The 18467-nt window shown below is 38.0% G+C and overlaps 1 protein-coding gene across 2 annotated transcripts in view; it reads right to left on the bottom strand.

Moving 5' to 3' along the window:
• The window catches only part of adarb1b (adenosine deaminase RNA specific B1b), a 138117-nt gene that overhangs the window by 50960 nt on the left and 68690 nt on the right, over positions 1 to 18467 (bottom strand). The window contains exon 3 of one of the 2 annotated variants that reach the window (XM_008402286.3): positions 2381 to 2433. The exons of the other annotated variant lie outside the window; for it this stretch is intronic. The gene's annotated coding sequence lies outside the window, so the exon portion shown is untranslated. The remainder of the gene's footprint in view (positions 1 to 2380; positions 2434 to 18467) is intronic. 2 annotated transcript variants of the gene reach the window in all.

The raw sequence follows: 18467 nt of genomic DNA, 5'->3' as shown, positions 1-18467 counted from the left end.
ATCAGAAAAGAATAAGATTGATTTTTCAAAATGAACCACTCAGCATTAAAAAGTAATTGATAAAAAAACCATATGCAAAAGCATCCTTCCCATTTGTTAAGTATGGTGGAAGAGCTGGACACCTTATTGAAAATACAGAGATGTTAACAAATACAAATCTGGTGGCCTTTGCCTTTAAAATAAAAATGTAAGCCTTTCCGCAGAACAATAATTGAACAGATGCAACTAAATCAACAAAGCAATACTTCATAAAGGCATTAAATTTTCTTCTCAGTCCCTAAACTAAAATCCTTCAGAAAAACTGAGGGCTGAGCTAAAGAGAAGAGACCAAAAATAGAGTCTGGACCCTATACTGTCTTCAGCAGTAGATCCCAAAGTTAGCAATCGAGGTCTGGTGTACTGCATGTTTTATATGTTTCCCGGGTTCAACAAACCAAAATCAAGTAATGGCTCATGAGCAGAGCTAAGTAAACTGTAGCTAATTCAGCTCTTTGAATCAGCTGTATAGGGGCAACAACAGATTTTAAGCCTGTGCAGAACCGGCCGGCGTAGGATTCCCATGATCTACAGAGTTTGTGCAAAGAGCAACTGTTTGCACTAATGATAATCAGCATTTGTGCCAATAGGTTTGGCACAAATGTTGTTAAGGAGGCATCCTAACCAGATTCCCCCCATTCATGAATAAGACACCAGAATATCCTTGTCAAACTCCTACCACCATCACCACTTTTCCGGCTCATCCATGTGGGATGTTACAACATATATCTCCTAATTTGGGTTTGTTTTTTTTCTCAATGAATAATTGTACAAAAATTCCAAAGAGCTAAAACTAACTGAATCTCCAGGCAAATGTGAGAACTAGAAAGCCTCAAAGCTCCACTGTCTTACTTCTAGATATAGCACCCCGAGACAGGGATGATAGTGCAGGAATGCAAAACGAGAAGGAGGGAGAATAACAGACATTAAAGCCTGAGAAGTACAAAGGAAAGAGAGGCGAGGATATTGAGAAAAACCCTCGAGTGAGAACATAAGATAAAGAAACGAAGAAAAGCTCAGCTGGGACGTGGAAATGAAGACAGGGAGGCGGAATGAGGTGAACAGAAAGAGTTGGGAAAGGCTTTCTCCAAAAATACTGATGAGACACAAGAGACCAACGATGTAGTGTTTCTTCAGGTTCAGCTGCTTCACATTAAATATACTTAAGGTGCAGGTTAAAGGTTAAGTGAATGAGAGGAAGGTACAGGCCAGCAGATTCAGGTTAATGTTTGTGGGGCAGAGAATCAGTATGAGAAAGTAAATGTTGAACATAAATATACTCCAGACGCAAATTCATTCATGCTTCTGTGTGCAGGCCAACCATAACTTCAGCTGGCCAACTTCCATCACCACTGCCTTGGCTGACTTACATCTGCTCCGAGTGCGCGCTACTTTATTTTCCTCAAATGAAGATTTAAATTTATAGACCATGCACATTCTGCAAGCCAGCAACAATAAAGTCAGAGAAGCATGTGATATTGTAAAAGTTGTGAAAAGCAAACCCGGCTCAGAGCGCTCTCGGTCTTGGCATTTGCAGCGCTGACTGAGAGGAGATGCGGAGAGACGCTGTGGTCACCCAGAATGAGTTCAAGACGCTTCAGCTGACCTCCTGGTGACTTTTAGTGTGGTTTGACAGCGAAACAGGAACCTTGACAAAAACAAGCTCTTAAACTGTTTTAAAGGGAGGAAATCCAGGCTACTGTGGTCAGTTTGAATGTTCAACTAAAATGCACAGAGATCTAAGAATAAACCAAGTGGGAACAATATTTCCCCCCTTTCTTCATGTATTTCCAAAGACGCTTGAATGAATTCTAAACTCTTATTTCCAAAGATGGAATATGACTTAACACATGTTTCATTGAAGCTTACTTTACCCTCAATGCATTTCTCCAGCTTTTTCCCCCAAATCAGATAAGTGAGAAATTAACAGTACTCTCTACTCTAGTGGAGATGTGTGGAAATATCTTGAATAAATTCATATCTTATGGCCGCAGCATAATCCCACAATGAAAAGAAAAAAAAAAAAAAATTCAAAATCCACATTTTAATTTCAGTGCATTAGTCAGAATCCTGTGTTAAAAATAGAATATAACTGGTGCCACAATTAATGGCACCTTAGACAGTGTAACTACAGCATAATTTAATTGAGCAAATTTTCACTTACAAACTCCTTATTAGTAGGCCTCAACTTTTTGTCTGTCTCAGGACTAAAATTGGCATGGAAAGAGGCTTATTTTAGAAGAATATTTGTTATGCTTAAATTTCATAAAATTATATGGGAAAAGTGAAGTATGTGGTGCATGCAGTACTGTACCCCTTTCTTCATGTGTTTCTTTCAACCTACCAGACTCTCCTGGTTCTCTGAAGCTGGTCTGGATCGACAGTTCTTCTGGCTTTCTGAAGATCCAAAGAAAGTATTTGCTTTAGGGCTGCAGCGGCACCAGGAAAACATGTCACCGAGATACTATATGAATATTTTCATTATGATATCGCTTACGATCTTCACCTCTTTTTGTTAGCATGTCAGCAATCAAAAACAGACATTTTTGGATGTCTGTTTTTGACATCAAAAACAGACATCAGACATTGTAGCTCATGCATGGCCATGAGCTACAAATATACTACTAAATATTGCATACAAGTCATCCTTTTGAATTGCAATATTGCTAATAATGAGATAGATGGTTGTGACTCTAAATATTGCAGAACTCTACTTTTTAAATTTTTGCCTGTTTTGATTCTACACATGTGCCATTCACTGGTATAGACTGGTGCAAGAGAGAGAAAAATCACATCCTAGGGTTAGGGTTCAGATTCAAACCTTTAGTTGGAGAATGCTCACTTGTTGTCTAAAGAAATAATTGTATAAATATGATGCGAAATTGAGATTAACTTCTCCTTTCTGCTCAACAAAATGGGAAAGACGAGAGGAAACGCCACTGAAGGATGTCTTAATTTTATAAGTCAGCAAATAGATGCTCAAAACTTGTCTATTTCCAGTCGCAGCAAAAGGTTAAAGAACTGTAGTTGTAATATTTAAAACTGTGCGCAGACCCAGCTTTGTCTTCAGACAGAATGGTGACTGAGAATAAAATGCAACCCAAAGATTCACTGTTAGAGAATTCCCAACTATTAAATATGGTGAAGGATCTGGCATGCTGTGGGCCCGTTTCCTTTATAAATAGTTTCCTGTCACATCTGCTACAAATAATGACCAGAAAATCTTTTAAAATATATTGTAATAAATAAATGAGATTTTAAATGTCAGTGGGTCATTTCTGGTTGAAAAAAAATAAGAAAGAATATAATAAGATGAAATAAAAAATAACCTTCGTTTAAGGTAATCTCAGCTCCTAGATCTAAATCCTATAGAAAAGCTCACAAGAGGATCAGGATTCTAGTTGATCTAGAAAAACTCTAAACTTGTAAAATGTTGTAAAAAAGGAAAATATTAAGCGGCTAAAAACAAATGTTTCAAACCATGATGGGATTTCTTTCCAGTGAATGAGAACAACTACGAGATTAATTTATTTTAAAGATTTTCAAGCATCTTCTAAAAAGAGCAGAGAGTATTGCACCAGACACAGGTCTTAGGATACAAAAGCCGATGGAAATAAGTGCTAAAAATACTTTAAACTGGTAGGAATTTAAACAAGCTGATGCTTAGGAAAACAACAAGCAGCAAACGAAGAACCAGTGGAGAAGCAGAAAAGAACAACCTCACCTTCAATAAACTTTTAGATTCTGAAGAGCGTCTGAAATACATTTCTTTCCAGCCTTATTTCAACTCCCAAGTTCGAGGAGTTATCTCAAGAGGAAAACAAGTGAAAAAGCAAACCGACAGATACGCGCGTGTCCTGCAGCGCCTCAATATCCGAGAACGAACGCAGATGAAAAACATCCAGACAGACCAGAGTGGAGCCTCATTGCCTTGTGAGGAAGTCAGCAACACTCACAGTTTGGTGAGAGGGAGACGGTGCGAGAGATTAGGAGAGACAGAAGGGGTGAGCCTTTGTAGCTGCAGACCTCCTCTCAGATCACACCACCGGCCAAAAAAAAGAGAAAGAACTTGATACCATATTGGAGCGTAATTACGTTTGAGAGGCTGGGCATGTTAGAAATGGGGGGTTGTGAAAGAAAAATCAGTCAACTGATATGAGGAGTGCGTGACTGTAAACCATGGCTTGTGGTATTCAGCCAAAAATTAGGCCAGTGGTTTAGTAACGACTGGCCACACACACCATTAACACTGACCCCTCCCGCTGACCTACCTTTGGTGCAATGACAAAACATGTTTTAATCAAACTCTAAATTACTTTTCCTTGCGGTAACACATGCTTTTTAAGTCCTTTTCTCTGACAGTTACTGTGACATCATTCAGTTCAGATATAAAGTGGGACGTGTGTCAGCAGAACTGCTTTTGTTTTTCAGAGACACGCCGGATGACTGCGTCCACTTTTTGTCCCTAGAAACACATTACCCCATGGTAATGTTTTTGTTTTACTTGTATTCCTCCAGCAGAGGGCAGCACAGTAACAGGAACAGCGATAACTGCCCTGGAATGCAAGATCATAATCAAATGTAGATTTTAGTCAGCCGACCTGCAGGCTTAAATTATTTAACATTTTATTAAGCACATTTTTTTCAGTCTAAAATAAATTTATATGCCTCTTTACTCTGATTCAGGGAAATTACCTTATCTGCAACAAGCCTGTCTTTATTAACAAAGTCAGAAAAGTGTCCAGCTGTTTATTTAACAGTGAATCATTCGGTCAGAGATGGGAAGATTGGTGATCAATCTGAGCTTATTGGCCCCTCTAATAAAAATTAAAACAAAGAACTCCCAACATTGTGCATCTATAAATTCTTAAGCCATCAGCTTTCACTTTGAAAGACTTATAATGAGTTTATTAACAATTACATAAAGATTATGGGCATGTGCTTTGATGCACAAATAGAGGATAAAAGTGTAACTCCTCAATTTTCATTTGTTTTCAAAAAGTTAAATGACTTAAAGAATATTGTTTTCTCTCTTTCTCCTTTAAGTAAAGATAATTGGTCAAAACTGGAAGTAGCATCTCACATTCCAAAGAAATCCAGAAATTAGTTAAGGCCTGGAAAAGACCTGGCTGCTGCATCTCTTCAACTCCTTTTTCCTTCTACATCAAACTCTGCTTCTATTATTTTCTTCTGCATTTGAACATGTGAAATATGTATTGTGTTTAGTCTTCTGTTCTGATGCTCCGACATATTCTTTTGGGCTGCTGCTAATTTAACGTTTTGGTTGTTTTATACCTTTTTAATGCAAAAATAAGCTCTCTTACAGGAGATTTACAACCAATATTCATCCATTTATTTGACAACCAGTGGTTTAAAGTAAGTTATTAAAATCTACAGATGGTCCACTGAAAGAAAAGGTGGTTATATGCCTCATGTAAATGTTATCCATTAGCCGAAGGAGATACTTTACTCTAATTTTGCTTCATCGGATAGGGTTATAATCTCAGATTTTGTAACATGAACCACGCAGAACATGGATCAGGACAACAATCAATAGGAATTAGCTGCATTCTGAAGCCAGCGGATCATTTGTCACCACCATTCATTAAAGATACATCCCAAGAGAAATAGATCGATGTGCAAAAGATAACGAAAGGGGTGCAAATTGGTTTGGAAAATGAAAGTAGAAAGGGAGGAAAAGGAGAAGTGTGGGTAGGAAAAGGTCAAAAGTTAAACTGAGTCAAAACCTTTTTCAGTCTATGTGCATGAATCCCTTTTTCTTGCACTTGCTTCATCGTTTAGATGCAGCCAACTGGGAAAACGAACATCTTTCCTCACACTTCGAGCTGAATCACCATCCTGACTGGGTGTTGCAATGCTTCCTATTGTTTTACCCAGCAGCTCCCTTTGCTGTGGCGGAGCTTCCTGCCAGTGAGTCAACAGCAACAATCCGTAAATGTCAAAAAGCACTTTCTTTTATGTATCTCTTTAAAACAAATGTTTGAAGTTGCAGATGTCTGCTGTAGAAATGCAAATTACAAAGCAGACATTACAAAATGCGGATAAGACAACACAATTTCTGTCAACAATGGCATCCGTATGGTTTCTAAGCTTAATGAAGTCAATATTGTTTACCAGTATGTTGCGTGTTCAGATTGATTTAGTTAGAGAGGAGTTCAAGTGTGAGTAGGCAACTCAAAACACAAAGCATGAGGGATGAAATTTCCATGACTGGCATGTTCTCAGGACTAAAAGACAGAAAAGAAAAATACAAAATGCTGAAGGATGCACGATGAAAGTTGTGCTATCGCTACAAGGTAACGCTATCAGCTAATGCTAACAGACTTCTATGTGAAGATTTTCTGACCAAAAAGCAACCTGCATGTGATGAAGAAAAAAGTAGACGTCAAACAGTAGCACACTGTTTATGGGAAGTAATAATTGGTGTCGCCATATTTGGATCGATTTTAAAGTTGTTGAGCACTTGGGAAAATCAGATTTGGGTCACAAATGTTTGCTGTGTGAACATAGCTATATGTGTATTTTTATTAAACAACGGATGAATGGCCCCCACTTGATCTTTTTACCGAAATTAAGTAAGGTGAAATTTTTGTTATATTGTAAAATTGAACTTTTCTCTAAAAAGGACCCGGCTCTTTTAAGAAATGTCTCCATGGTATTACAAAAGATATTGAGTATTTATCTTGTAAATGTTAGTATTGTGAAAGCCCCACTACATAATTTTTTTTCAAGAAGTCAGAGTTATCTTGGTTTGAGCAGAGGTCAAACTGAAACTGCTACATCACCTGGTTAGATCCATGATGAATCTGACCAGCAGTCAGGATCTGGACTGGTGAGGCTTCGCTGAAGCAGGTGACGAAGCAGCTGGTGGCTCAGTGGAGAATCACAGAAGCCACATGGCCTCAACATATTTGCCAGCAGTTAAGGTTAGTGGTGACATAGCAGAATAAGATTAGAATTAAGGTGGAGAAAAGTGAACTAATTTTACTTAAAAAAAAATCATCATTTATTGAGAAGTGTAGATTAAATGTGGCATCACTGAAAGCTAAAACTGTCTTTTTCATCAGCAAGCGAGCAGAGAAGGAAAAGCGATCCATAAAGTTGGTACGTTTCTCTAAAACTAGACTCCAGAGTGAAACCTCTGACCGCAGATTTCAGGACAAACCATCAGCTAAGCTCACTGCTTTTTCCCCCAAAAAAGAAGAGTGTAATTCAGATTGAAATTTAAATAATAAGGGTTGTGAGTAGAAATGAGTTAATTCTTCCCATGGGAGTTCCCACCAGTTTCGAGGCCAACCATTAACTCTTACTACTGGCTTACTGGGTGTGGTTCCCTCTTTAACCAAACCTCCAGTTCACTCCCTGACTAGGATGTATCCGTTTCGTTGCCTGTGGCTCTGGGATTTTTGGCCGAAACATGACAAGAATCTTTGTGCGTGTGTTGGCAGACACATATATGTGCATATATATACTTGTCAGCTCAATACAGGCGAACAATAGGCCGCTCTTTGCTTGTCCTTGCTGGCAAGACGGACAAAAGGGCAAAGCCAACAAGCTGTAATAGAGGAAGGGCGAGAAAAGGGCAGCAGAGCACAAGCCACCAGAGCTATTTTCAAATTCAAGGTGCTTTTTGCACATATTTAAGACTGATTTAAACTGAGTCACAGATGATGTTGCTGCACAACACAGAAGGCATGTCAAAATGCATCACGCCTCCTCGGACTCTGTTGCTTCTCCAGTTTTATTTTAGCATAAACAAGGTGTTGCAGTGACTGCTAATAAAGCAGAGCTATTTTGATTTTCTTTCACAGCTGTCGTGGTGTTCCCTCATCTCAACTCTGATCCTGCAGAGCTGCAGCAGGAAGGAGAAAACTCTTGTTTTCATAGCAAAAGCGGCTAAACCAACACGGTGTGAACAAGTTCCTGCTTTTGAGCAGGCTGGATGTTGATGGACGGACGGATGGATGGATCATTTAAACAATGGGACAGGAAATAAACAATTTTCTGTTTCAATATTTTCTCAAACTGACTAGGAAAAAGCCCTGAACCTTTTCTAGAAACTGGAGGATCAAGACAGTGCTGTAACAAACGACCGTTAAAATATCAGAATAATTTGATTATTCTGATGATTAAGCGATTCATTTGATTTTTTTTAAAAAAGGTAATATTTTAAAGATTTTTCACTTAACCTCTTAAACTTGTTTTAAAACTATACTAGATATACATTAAATATAAATGTATATCTTTAAATACATTAACGCAAAGAAAAGAAAATATTTTCTTTTTAAACAAGGAAACATTTTATTCCCTTTCATGCAATAAAATACAAAATCTGAACATGGTGAAGCTAAAACTTTGCCACTTGAGTTTTGGGTAAAATATTCGTATAGAAAGGTTTTTCTTTCTTCTCAAACATGATATGTGTAAATATTTTGAACAGTTCTGGCTTAAGTACAACTTTGAATATGTTGTGTTTTTTCAGCAAATGGCCTTTTTATGAGTCTGCATTCTCCAAGTAACCATTTCTAAATTGGTTGACAATTATTTAAATAATTGATTCATCGTAATAAACCAATAAACCCTGGAATCTGCGGACTCTGTGAACCTGATGTCACCCTTTATTGGTATGAAGATGTTTAGATATAAGTTTGAACCGGGAGGTGTTGACACCACTTATGCGACAGTGATTTAAAACGACTGATGGCGAGCAGTCAGTCTTTCAGCAGAGATCCAAGGACATTTTAGGAGCACAAAGACGAGATAATGAATAGCATGTCGGAGACGAGCCGTGCCCGCTCTCCGCCCTTGAAAACACACACACACACACACTAAAAAAAAACACTTCATAAGTTGCTCATTATCCACAACAGGGGTACCCAACCAGAGTCCCATCATGCTGAAAAAGCACATTTGCTCTCACTTGAATTGTCCTCTCCCTCTTTGTTGTATTTGTTATATGTTGCAACGAACACGTCAGCAATTTCTGCTGTGACGAACGAGCCTCTTCTCAGCCAATTTATCTTTCTGGCCTGCTGGGTGGCCATGTTGCCGGCGCAACTTTCCATTTCCTGTGTGGGGAGGGGGCATTAAAACCACAGGAAAAACACAAACAGTGTAAAAACACAGATAAGGTGGTGTGTAAGGCTACAACTGCTGTAGTGTGCCTAAAATTACAACATTTTAACAGTCAGCTTAATTTCAGTTTCACACAGACCCGGTGGCAATAAAACACCCCCACAAGAGAGATCTTTGCTGCATTGCAATGCGGCGTGACATTGAGGATAATTACTGCACTGAAACACACCTGACTGCAGCTAAACACCCACAATCACAGAGAGGAAAGTCAAAGTGGCCGCTTCCTGTTTGAAAACAAAACGCAGTTCCAACATTTTACGAGTTCCTTGGTTATCAGCCCACGTACTGCTGTAGTATTCTCAGTTTTTCTGATCTTACACCCTTGTGGTTTGAAGTTGCATTGATTTATTTCTCTTGGATCATTTCGGGACAAGAGAACAGTGTATACAATAGGAGAAAAAATTACATGGGGGGAGTTTGGAGGTAAATCTCGGCTTTTTTGCCATCACTGCAAATTTCCTTTTATCACAGGTTTTTGTTCAAATTGCATCGTTAATTAAAGCAATCATCTGGTTTTAGTAGTGAATGTTTGCAGCCTGTCAATATTATGTCTTTTCCAGGGACATAATTAAATTTTATAACTCAATCACCTAATCACCTATGTCACCTAAAGTAGTTATAAAAATCCTGTATCTACCAAGTATAACTTAAGAGAAATAATCTTTACAATCTGACTCCATAAAATTGGTTTTCATCTCTTTAAGAAGTTTCTGTTCTTTACGACACTCTCAGCACATCATTACAACAATGCTCCTTAAATCATTTGACATTTAAAAATTTAAAACTTATCTTGGGACATCGGACTTAGGAGCATAGAACTGCAGACGCACATTTCCATGAGGTGTTTGCTAATTGCTGCTGCCACTAGTCTGAAGGAGCTGAGTTGTTGAGTGGTGCTCTGTGAGGCAAAAACTTGTCTGAGTGCTGCAGCTCTGAGGAAGACCTTAATGGAAATAGGCAGTACTTTGTGAGAGCAAGCATTTATAGAATGAAAGCAAAACTCCAGGTATGATTTCAATGAGGGAAAAAAATTATCAAATTATATAAAGCTCAAAAAAAGCTATCTTGCATAATGTTTTCCCCTTTTAAAGACAACAACAACCAACAATGAAATGGTTTATAACAAAATAACAACCCCCAGTCAAGAAAAGGCATTAGTTTGTGTCCAGGAAAAAATGAATTCTTGTAATTTAACAGCTGCAATAAACGTTCAAAAATATCTTAAGGGTTATCAGAGCAATGGAATATTACCTACTGGTCAGTAATTATGTTTAGCTGCAGCTGCAAATTATCTCTGTCAGTTTTGTTTGACAGCACTAACTGGATTGACCAATCCTCTAAACAATGGGAAGTGAAGGCTTAAAAAACACATCATTAGATGTACACAACTTGAGAAATTCTTTTGGACACAATTTCAAACAAATGCACATTCCGAGAGTCTCACTCCAACAACTGGTACAAAGTATACATGTTTTACTACTTTGTCAAGTCTTAGAGAAGATTCAAACTGTCTCTTTCAGATGAAAAGAAACTGGTAATGATGTTCAGGAACAACCCAGGTCTCACCACAAAACTGCTATAAAATGGAGACTAACTGAACATTTGTCTCACTGTCTTAGTGAAAGAAGCAGCTGCTGCAAAAGGACTACTTTTCAAGCTTCACTGAAATTTGCAGCTGCCCACATGGCCAAATCAAAAGCCTTCTGAGAAAAGGCTTTTACTAGTCAGACAAAACAAAGACGGAGCCATTTGTCCACAATGGCAGGAAGAATGTTTCAGGAAGTTGTGCTAAATTAGACGTTGGTTGAAAGAATGACCGACGACTACCTTCAAATTCTTCAACTTTAACTCATGTAAAATACATGTCTAAACGTTGGTGTTTCAACATCTCAGTGATACCAACTCATAAAATCTGGTTCTGGAATAGCTAAAACAGGTAAGCATGAAAGCCTGGAATGGTTTTCCCAAAGTCTGATCCCAAAGTCTGCAGAATTTGGAAACTGCAGTGGACACGAGGCTATTTGCGTTTAAGTTTTCACAAATTCACAGATTTTTCTGTGAAACATAACTCCAAGTTATTTGTGGAAAATGATTTTATTTATAATTTCCTCCTAAATCGTTAGGCTCCACAACCCAAGCAGTAGCAGAATATCAGAAGTTCTGCATCTTCAGTTACACATTTGCACTAAAGATGTGACTTCAATCAATTTTATTAGTCATAAAAGTAAGCCTTTCTCCTCTGTTGTTAACATTTATTTGGCAATAGACGTTTAACTCCCACGTATACCTGGAGGTGAACTGAAAAAATGCTGCTCTTCAACAAAAGCAAAGTCTAATCATCCATCCTTAGATTTAGTCTATAGGAGATGAACAGAAACTAAAGGTGTCTTGCAAATGTTTGGCAAATACTAAAAGACGAATCGTCTGAGTAGTTTGATGCACTTCCAATTCTTTTTGAAACACTTGGGTTAAAATATTTGCAGTCTGCAACAATAAACAACCAATTAATCACAAATGTTGGTCTGCAGCTGTAAAACTTTGAAAAGAGTGATGCAGTAACAGAACTGCTACATCAGGAACGTTTCAGGGTTCATACCCAGTAAACATCCAGGTGACCCGCCCAGGTGGATCTCTGCATGCGGAGCACCTTCGCAGGTGCACGTTTTGAAGCGAGTCTGAGAAACAGTTCGTTCCTTTTCTCTCTCGACTATCTGGGTCAACCATCTGGGAAGATGCCAAAGTCTTGGCAAAGTGGGCAGGTGGCCATCACAGCTGGCTTATGACCAAGAAAAAAACTTCACATAGAAACGCAAAGATAGAAAAATCCAGAACCACCAGGTAAGATCTGTACTGCGAACTCCTGGAGCGGAAATTCAGCTCAGCTACCTGAGTCTGGATGAGATTCTTTGGGATGAAACTTTACAACTACGCTACATGGGATCAGATACATTTAAATGAAGGCATACTTGTGATTTTTGAGTCAAAGTTTACTGCTTCACTGCTCAATCTCACATGTCAGGAGGAGAGTTTAGAGCTCATAAAGACTCAATCCTGCCTCACAGATGCTCTCAGAACCTCTTTCTTCCCCAGCTGAACAATGGCAGAGCAAGTTTTCCCAGACCCCTTCTATTCACCGGTCCTGGATCGGATTACCACAGAGGAGCTGAAAAACTAGGCCACCTCATGTTGTGTTCACATGTGTGCGTCTTATGATAGTAGAAGACGTGGGGATCCGGTAAAGTAGGTTACATCTTACACATAATAACTAGAAATACTCTTTTGTGAAAAATTAGCCTTCGCCTGGGATACCTGTTCCTGCATGAATGCAATCAATTCATTTGCCGTTTATTGTTAAATGTCATAAAAATGCTGTGTCCTAAACTGCAAAGTAGAAAATAAAATCAGCCAAAGCATCGCAATAAAGCTGAAGGGGAAAAACATCCGCCAGCAGGTAGTCTTTAACAATTTATTAGGCTAGGGTTGGGATTTGGAAGCTGAAGTGCTGTGGAACGATGGTAAATCTGATTTGTAGCTGGTTTTACTGGATCCATGCTGCATGCGACCTGCAAACCCCTGTCCATGGAAGTAAAAGACACTGATTTTATACCATCTAGTAGACAGTGTCACTCTCTGGATATAAAAAAAACTTGGATTTTACTGTGACAGGTCTATTTAGCGCCCCCCTTCGCTGATCCAGGACTTCCACTCAGCGATGCTCATTCAGGCAGTGGAGAGCTCTGATTTGGTTATCTGAAGCAGAACAAGAAAACCAAATCAAACATTGAAGACGTCAAGCTGAACGCCAGTATGACTATCTTTGTAGGAAAGGAACCAGCACAGAGAGGAAAAAAGAGTCTTTGGACAGCATCAGCACTGCTGTAAATATAAAAAAGATCTCCTGGTGCCATGCTGCAGAACCTATAAAGTGGAAATGAGGCAAAGACAGACATGCCTTTGGCGCTGAGATACTTTCCCTTTTAGGCTTCCCAGCTTCCACTTTTTGGTTTTCCTTTTCTGTAATCTCCCTTTGGCCAAAAAATACATGGGTTAAGAGCACACTTTTGGATCTCTGTGTGTAGTAAGCTGCAGAAATGAATCTGGCCCATTTGAGACCATTACATATTTCTTCTGCTTTTCTGTCAGACTTCAATGTTTCACATTTATTACTTCTGCGATCTGGATATATGAATTACTGCACTGATCTTAATGTCATTAAAAAACATTAAATCAGTGTAAAAGAGTATTAATCTCAGATTGTGTGATAGCAGTTACAGTGTAAAACCTAAGAAAAATCACTTCAAACCATCCTGTTTTTTTTAGACACCAAAATAAAAAGTAATTATTGTCAGGTATAAAACTATAACTGATGATTTTGTCGCAGTGTTTGCACTTGAGTAACAAATGTACACCAACTATTTCTCATGAGATAAAGCTTGAAGAACAGATGGGATTACAACCCATATTCTACTTAAAAATGTAACTTAGAAGACATTTAACCACAAACAGCAGCAGGTTTGTGACTAACATAATACTTTAACAATTCTGGTCTACATACCTAAAAATGGCTTTGATGAGACCATTACTGCCTCAGCCTCTCTTGGAGTGTGAAAACCTAACTCTGCTTTCATTTAATTATCGTTTCTACAACGGTTAGCTGATTTTATTAATGGAACTGCGGCATGTTGTAATATATTTCTGGTTTCAAACAAATACCAATTTACAGTTAACAGAAAATACAAACGGGAGAGGAGTTTAAACTGGGAGACTCCGAAAACAAGATGCTGGAAATATTAAATCAATTAGAAATATTTAGTACTCTGTCATCTACAAAATACTCCCTTGGTTAAGGGATATTCCAGTAGGTACAGCCTCCCTACCAAAGCTCTTTTCTATGAGATAATGTGCTTGATCTTCTCTAGAAGGTAGGAGTCGTACCAAGTCTTAACATTTGGTTGAGAATCTCTTTAAAGTATGCATCTCTGTTAAAGTGTTCATAAACTTTAAACACTGAGTCAGTCTGAACGGTGTAGGATGGTGGAACATCTTCCTGCGTTTGCCATCTGTTCAAAGCCGCCCAAGGCTCGTCGGCCAGTGACGTGTGAGCGAAGCTGGTCTGACTAGTGGGCAGTCTGCCTTCTGTCCATCTACATGCTTAGTGAAATATATATGTTATACTTCACAGAAGTATATACATAATCTATTAGCCACTGACAAAAAGATAAAAATATCATGTTTAAAATTCATAAAAATCTGCAGGCTATTAAAAAAATAGCACAATCACTACATGCTGTAATCCAAATTATTCATTAGTTCAGTTAGAAAGAATATTTTACAACATTCTTTCAATGCATGTACGAAAGCTATTCTTTGCCAAAGTCAACATCCAGTCCATTATTTGTTCTCTATTTGTGTGGTTGTTAAAGATTTAAAGCCATTAGGCTGCAGAACTGCATTTGACATTTCCTTTCACCATGCAGAGGCCACAGTTACATAAGGGTTACTATTTTAGACTGGCAGATTTCAGCCAGTGCTGCTCTGGTAATGGGCAGGTTTTTTGGAGTACATCACGAATACAACTGATGAACAGTGCTCAAGTTTCTCTCTCTGTTAAAACAGAGCTAAAAGGGTGCATTTATGCTCCAATAAAAGCACAATTCAGTTTATTTTTTTCTGCATTTACTGTAACGCTCAAAGAAACAACTAAGTTTGTCCACAAAGCCGCAAGGCATTGCACTGGGGCAGATCTGTGGAGTTATCTAAAGGACAAATGATTTATTAGCAACTTGCTGACTCAGGAGGGTTTCAATGTCATTTAGCCTTTTGGTCATCCAAGGTGAACCAGAAGCTGGGGCAGAGAGAACGAGGGGGCAGATGACAGAGAGAGACCATGTGTGCCCAAGAGAGCTCTGGTGAGTCAAAGTGGAGAGAGATAAACCGAATCAAAACAACTCATACACATCCATGCTGGTAAGACCTCTTTCTTTATTATGTGTTTTAAAGGTTAACAAAAAAAAAATCCAGGCAGGCCACTGGGAAATTTCATTATCAGACTGATCGCATTTACAAAAATGCAGGTTTTATGATTAAACGCAGAAATACACTTGACCGTCGTCTATTCATGGTTCAGAATTCGTGGAGATTTCTGTGGAATGTAATTTCAAATTATTGATGGAGAACCTGCCTATTTGCCGTGTTTTTCCATAAAGTATACCTAAAATATTCAAAAGACAATGGAGCTTGTATGCTCTAGGAACTCTTATACCTTAGGACATTATTGTTCCAAAATAGATGGATTAATACCTTTTTCTCTAATTATTCACTGTCATTAGAAAGGTTCCTCACAGATAAAGTTGGGTCAGGTTTCATTTGCCTGTTTGACAGACTGTACCTTCACTTCAAATGCATGTTGCCATTTTATCCCTTCCTACTTGTGTTTTACCCACATCCATGTGTTGCATATTTCTTTATTTCTATAGTAATGTAAGTACTTAACACATAATGACAAATATCACATATTTTGATAACATTATTTTCTTAGGCTTTATTATCATTGATTGTGATTCGGATTTTCAATTAAACCTGTTTACTCTTACAGTATCCAAAAACATATAATCAAACCAAAGAAGCCATTAGTGGCCTGCTGATGGTAGTAGATGTCATTTATTGGCATCCTATAACTGTAAAATAAGCAGTTTAATACCCATGGAGTTTTCTTTTCCCTATTTAATGGGCATTAAATGTCCACAAGGTTGGTACAAATTGGTTCTTTAGGCAAAAATGCAATTTTTAAAATGCCTAATAGAATCAAAACTGCAAAAGCAGTACCAGGTTTTTATTTATTTAGCTACGATGAGCATCGATGAGTAGAATTTGCAGTGGAATCTGATTTCTGTAAACAAAAATCACTTAGAGAATTGCGTACCCTTTCTATGTGTTGTAGTCCTACAACACCTCAAAGAAAATGTACCTATTCAAAAATAAAGGGCTATTATTTAATTCCTACTGCTATATTTTTAGTCTCACTGAATCTGTAAACATATGATGATTAAATTATCTTTCTCAACATTTTCCAATGTAAATACACAAGCTGGGAGTGTAGTTTCACATTCATTAAAACTAAAATATATATGAAGTCTGATGTTCATGTTTTTATTTGAAGTTCCTAGAAAAGAGTGCCAATAAGATCTGTTTTCTTTTCAGATTTTTTTTTTGTTTTGGCAAAATGTGTGAAGTAAGTTTGCACTACTTTTCAGCCAATAATCTAAATTTATTTAGTGTGGGAGGCTGCAAAGAAGCACTGTGGGTGGGAGCTAATGTGTGCATATGAGAACATGCGAAGGACTGAAAATATTTTTATGAGAAAGGAGCCAACGACAATTGGTTTGTGAGCTTAAAAAACTGCTTTACCATGTTTGGGGCTGTTTTTCACTGATGCTTTGGGTTTTACAGATGTATTTTTGGCACCATTCTGAAATCTCCTTCATAAATCTATAGCTGGATGTGTCTCATACCTAGAGGAATTGTATGTGAAAAACAGAGTTTTCAAGAAGACGTTTGATCTGCTTAAGGTGTCTCTGGAAGTTCTTTTTTTTCACTCAAGCCTCTTAAATTGGAAATAAGGGACATATTTTACAGATGACTTAATATCTCTTCTTTAAGCCTACAATAAACCAATCAGACAAATAATTATAGCTACTGGCAGAGAAAGTAGCATGCTGCTTTCCTATGATTAAGATAACCTTCATTTTTAACTTCAAAAATTAATTTTTTGAGGTTAAAAACACTCCAAGTAATGTGGATTTTTGCCCACCACACACAAACTGAACTCCCTCAAAGTAACAACACAATCTCAATAAGACAAAATGTTTCTCTACCCAACAGTTACAGTGATAGAGCTGGACTGCAGAGCCAATTAGCAACTGATTTTATCAACCAAAACTCATAACAATAAAGAGAAAATACATTTGTTTCTGCAGAGCAAGCGACCAACATCCTCACATCACATCTTCTCCAGTAAATGCTTCATCCTCTCTGACGTTTTCTCAGTTTCTCTGAAAACCAAAACTGTAGGACATGGTGAACAGAGATTTATTTTACACATCATGAAACAACTGCTCACTTTTTGCATGTCCTCCCACTACCTCCTGCAAAAAAAAGAAAAAACGAAAAACAACAACAGTGGAGCCAGGGTTATGGGCAGATGTTATCGCCACCTACAGGTGTGGGTTTTATTACGCAGCATTGCTGTTAGAAAGTCAGCACACATATTTGGTAACAGCTGCTTTCTCCTTATCAGACAGTGTTTATAAATGCTCTTTACATTACTCCTCAGATCAATGTTTATGAACATCACCACACATTGAAGCTACACATGCTTTCAAGAATAATTTATAAACACCAGAAGAAAATATTAACATCTGATGAAGTTGTAAGTAAAGTTCCAAATAGTGGTTAGAAATTCACCAAAAAACAGCAACAAACAATACAGCACCACTAAACTGATAGCTTTAAAACATAACATTCATAACTGTTGTACTACTAACCCATCTTTCTAATTGCAAGAAATAGACCACAACGCCTGATAAAATGTATTCTTCGCTCCAGTCCATCAAAGAGTACATGCTAAAACATCACTAAGAGAAAAAACCGAAGTCTGAGACATTCAGCTAGCTGGGAGAAGTCCAGACCAATCAATATGGTGCATTGTGAGTCTGTCTTGGAGATGCAATCACAATCCAGACAGACCCACTAGGGTAAACTGATATGGTCGAAGGAATCCGACCATTCAGCACAACTCCTATGGCAGTAAAATCAACATCATAAAGTCACAGTCTCAAAAGCACAAATATTGCTACTCTCCATTATCATCCCAACAGTTACCAGAAGTCGTGTGCCAGTGTTGCTAACAGGGTACGATCATTTCCGGACATTACGACCTTACGCCACAACCCAAAACACTCACTAACTCAGCGGCCAAACAAAAGACCAGTGGGAAAATCATAATCTCAAAAATAGGAAACTAGTGGGTATTGTAATTTTAAGACGTGTGGTCATATTGTTTTGCCTAGTTGTTTTGTTTTCAATTTAATTTGTATTCAAGCCACATTAATTTGAATGACGGAACAATCAATTACTGAAACGTCTTCCGTCATCTCTGTTTAAGTGCATCATCATGACTTACGACAGCCTAATCAGTTCCAACAGCCCCTCTTTGCACCATTGGACGTACAGTATGAGACTGGCTGTGTGTGTGTTGGTGTGTTTTGCTGACTTAT

This window comes from Poecilia reticulata, chromosome 2 (assembly GCF_904066995.2).
Source record: "Poecilia reticulata chromosome 2, P_reticulata-male-v2, whole genome shotgun sequence".
Taxonomy (NCBI): domain Eukaryota; kingdom Metazoa; phylum Chordata; class Actinopteri; order Cyprinodontiformes; family Poeciliidae; genus Poecilia; species Poecilia reticulata.
This window is presented reverse-complemented; position numbering and strand designations above follow the sequence as displayed.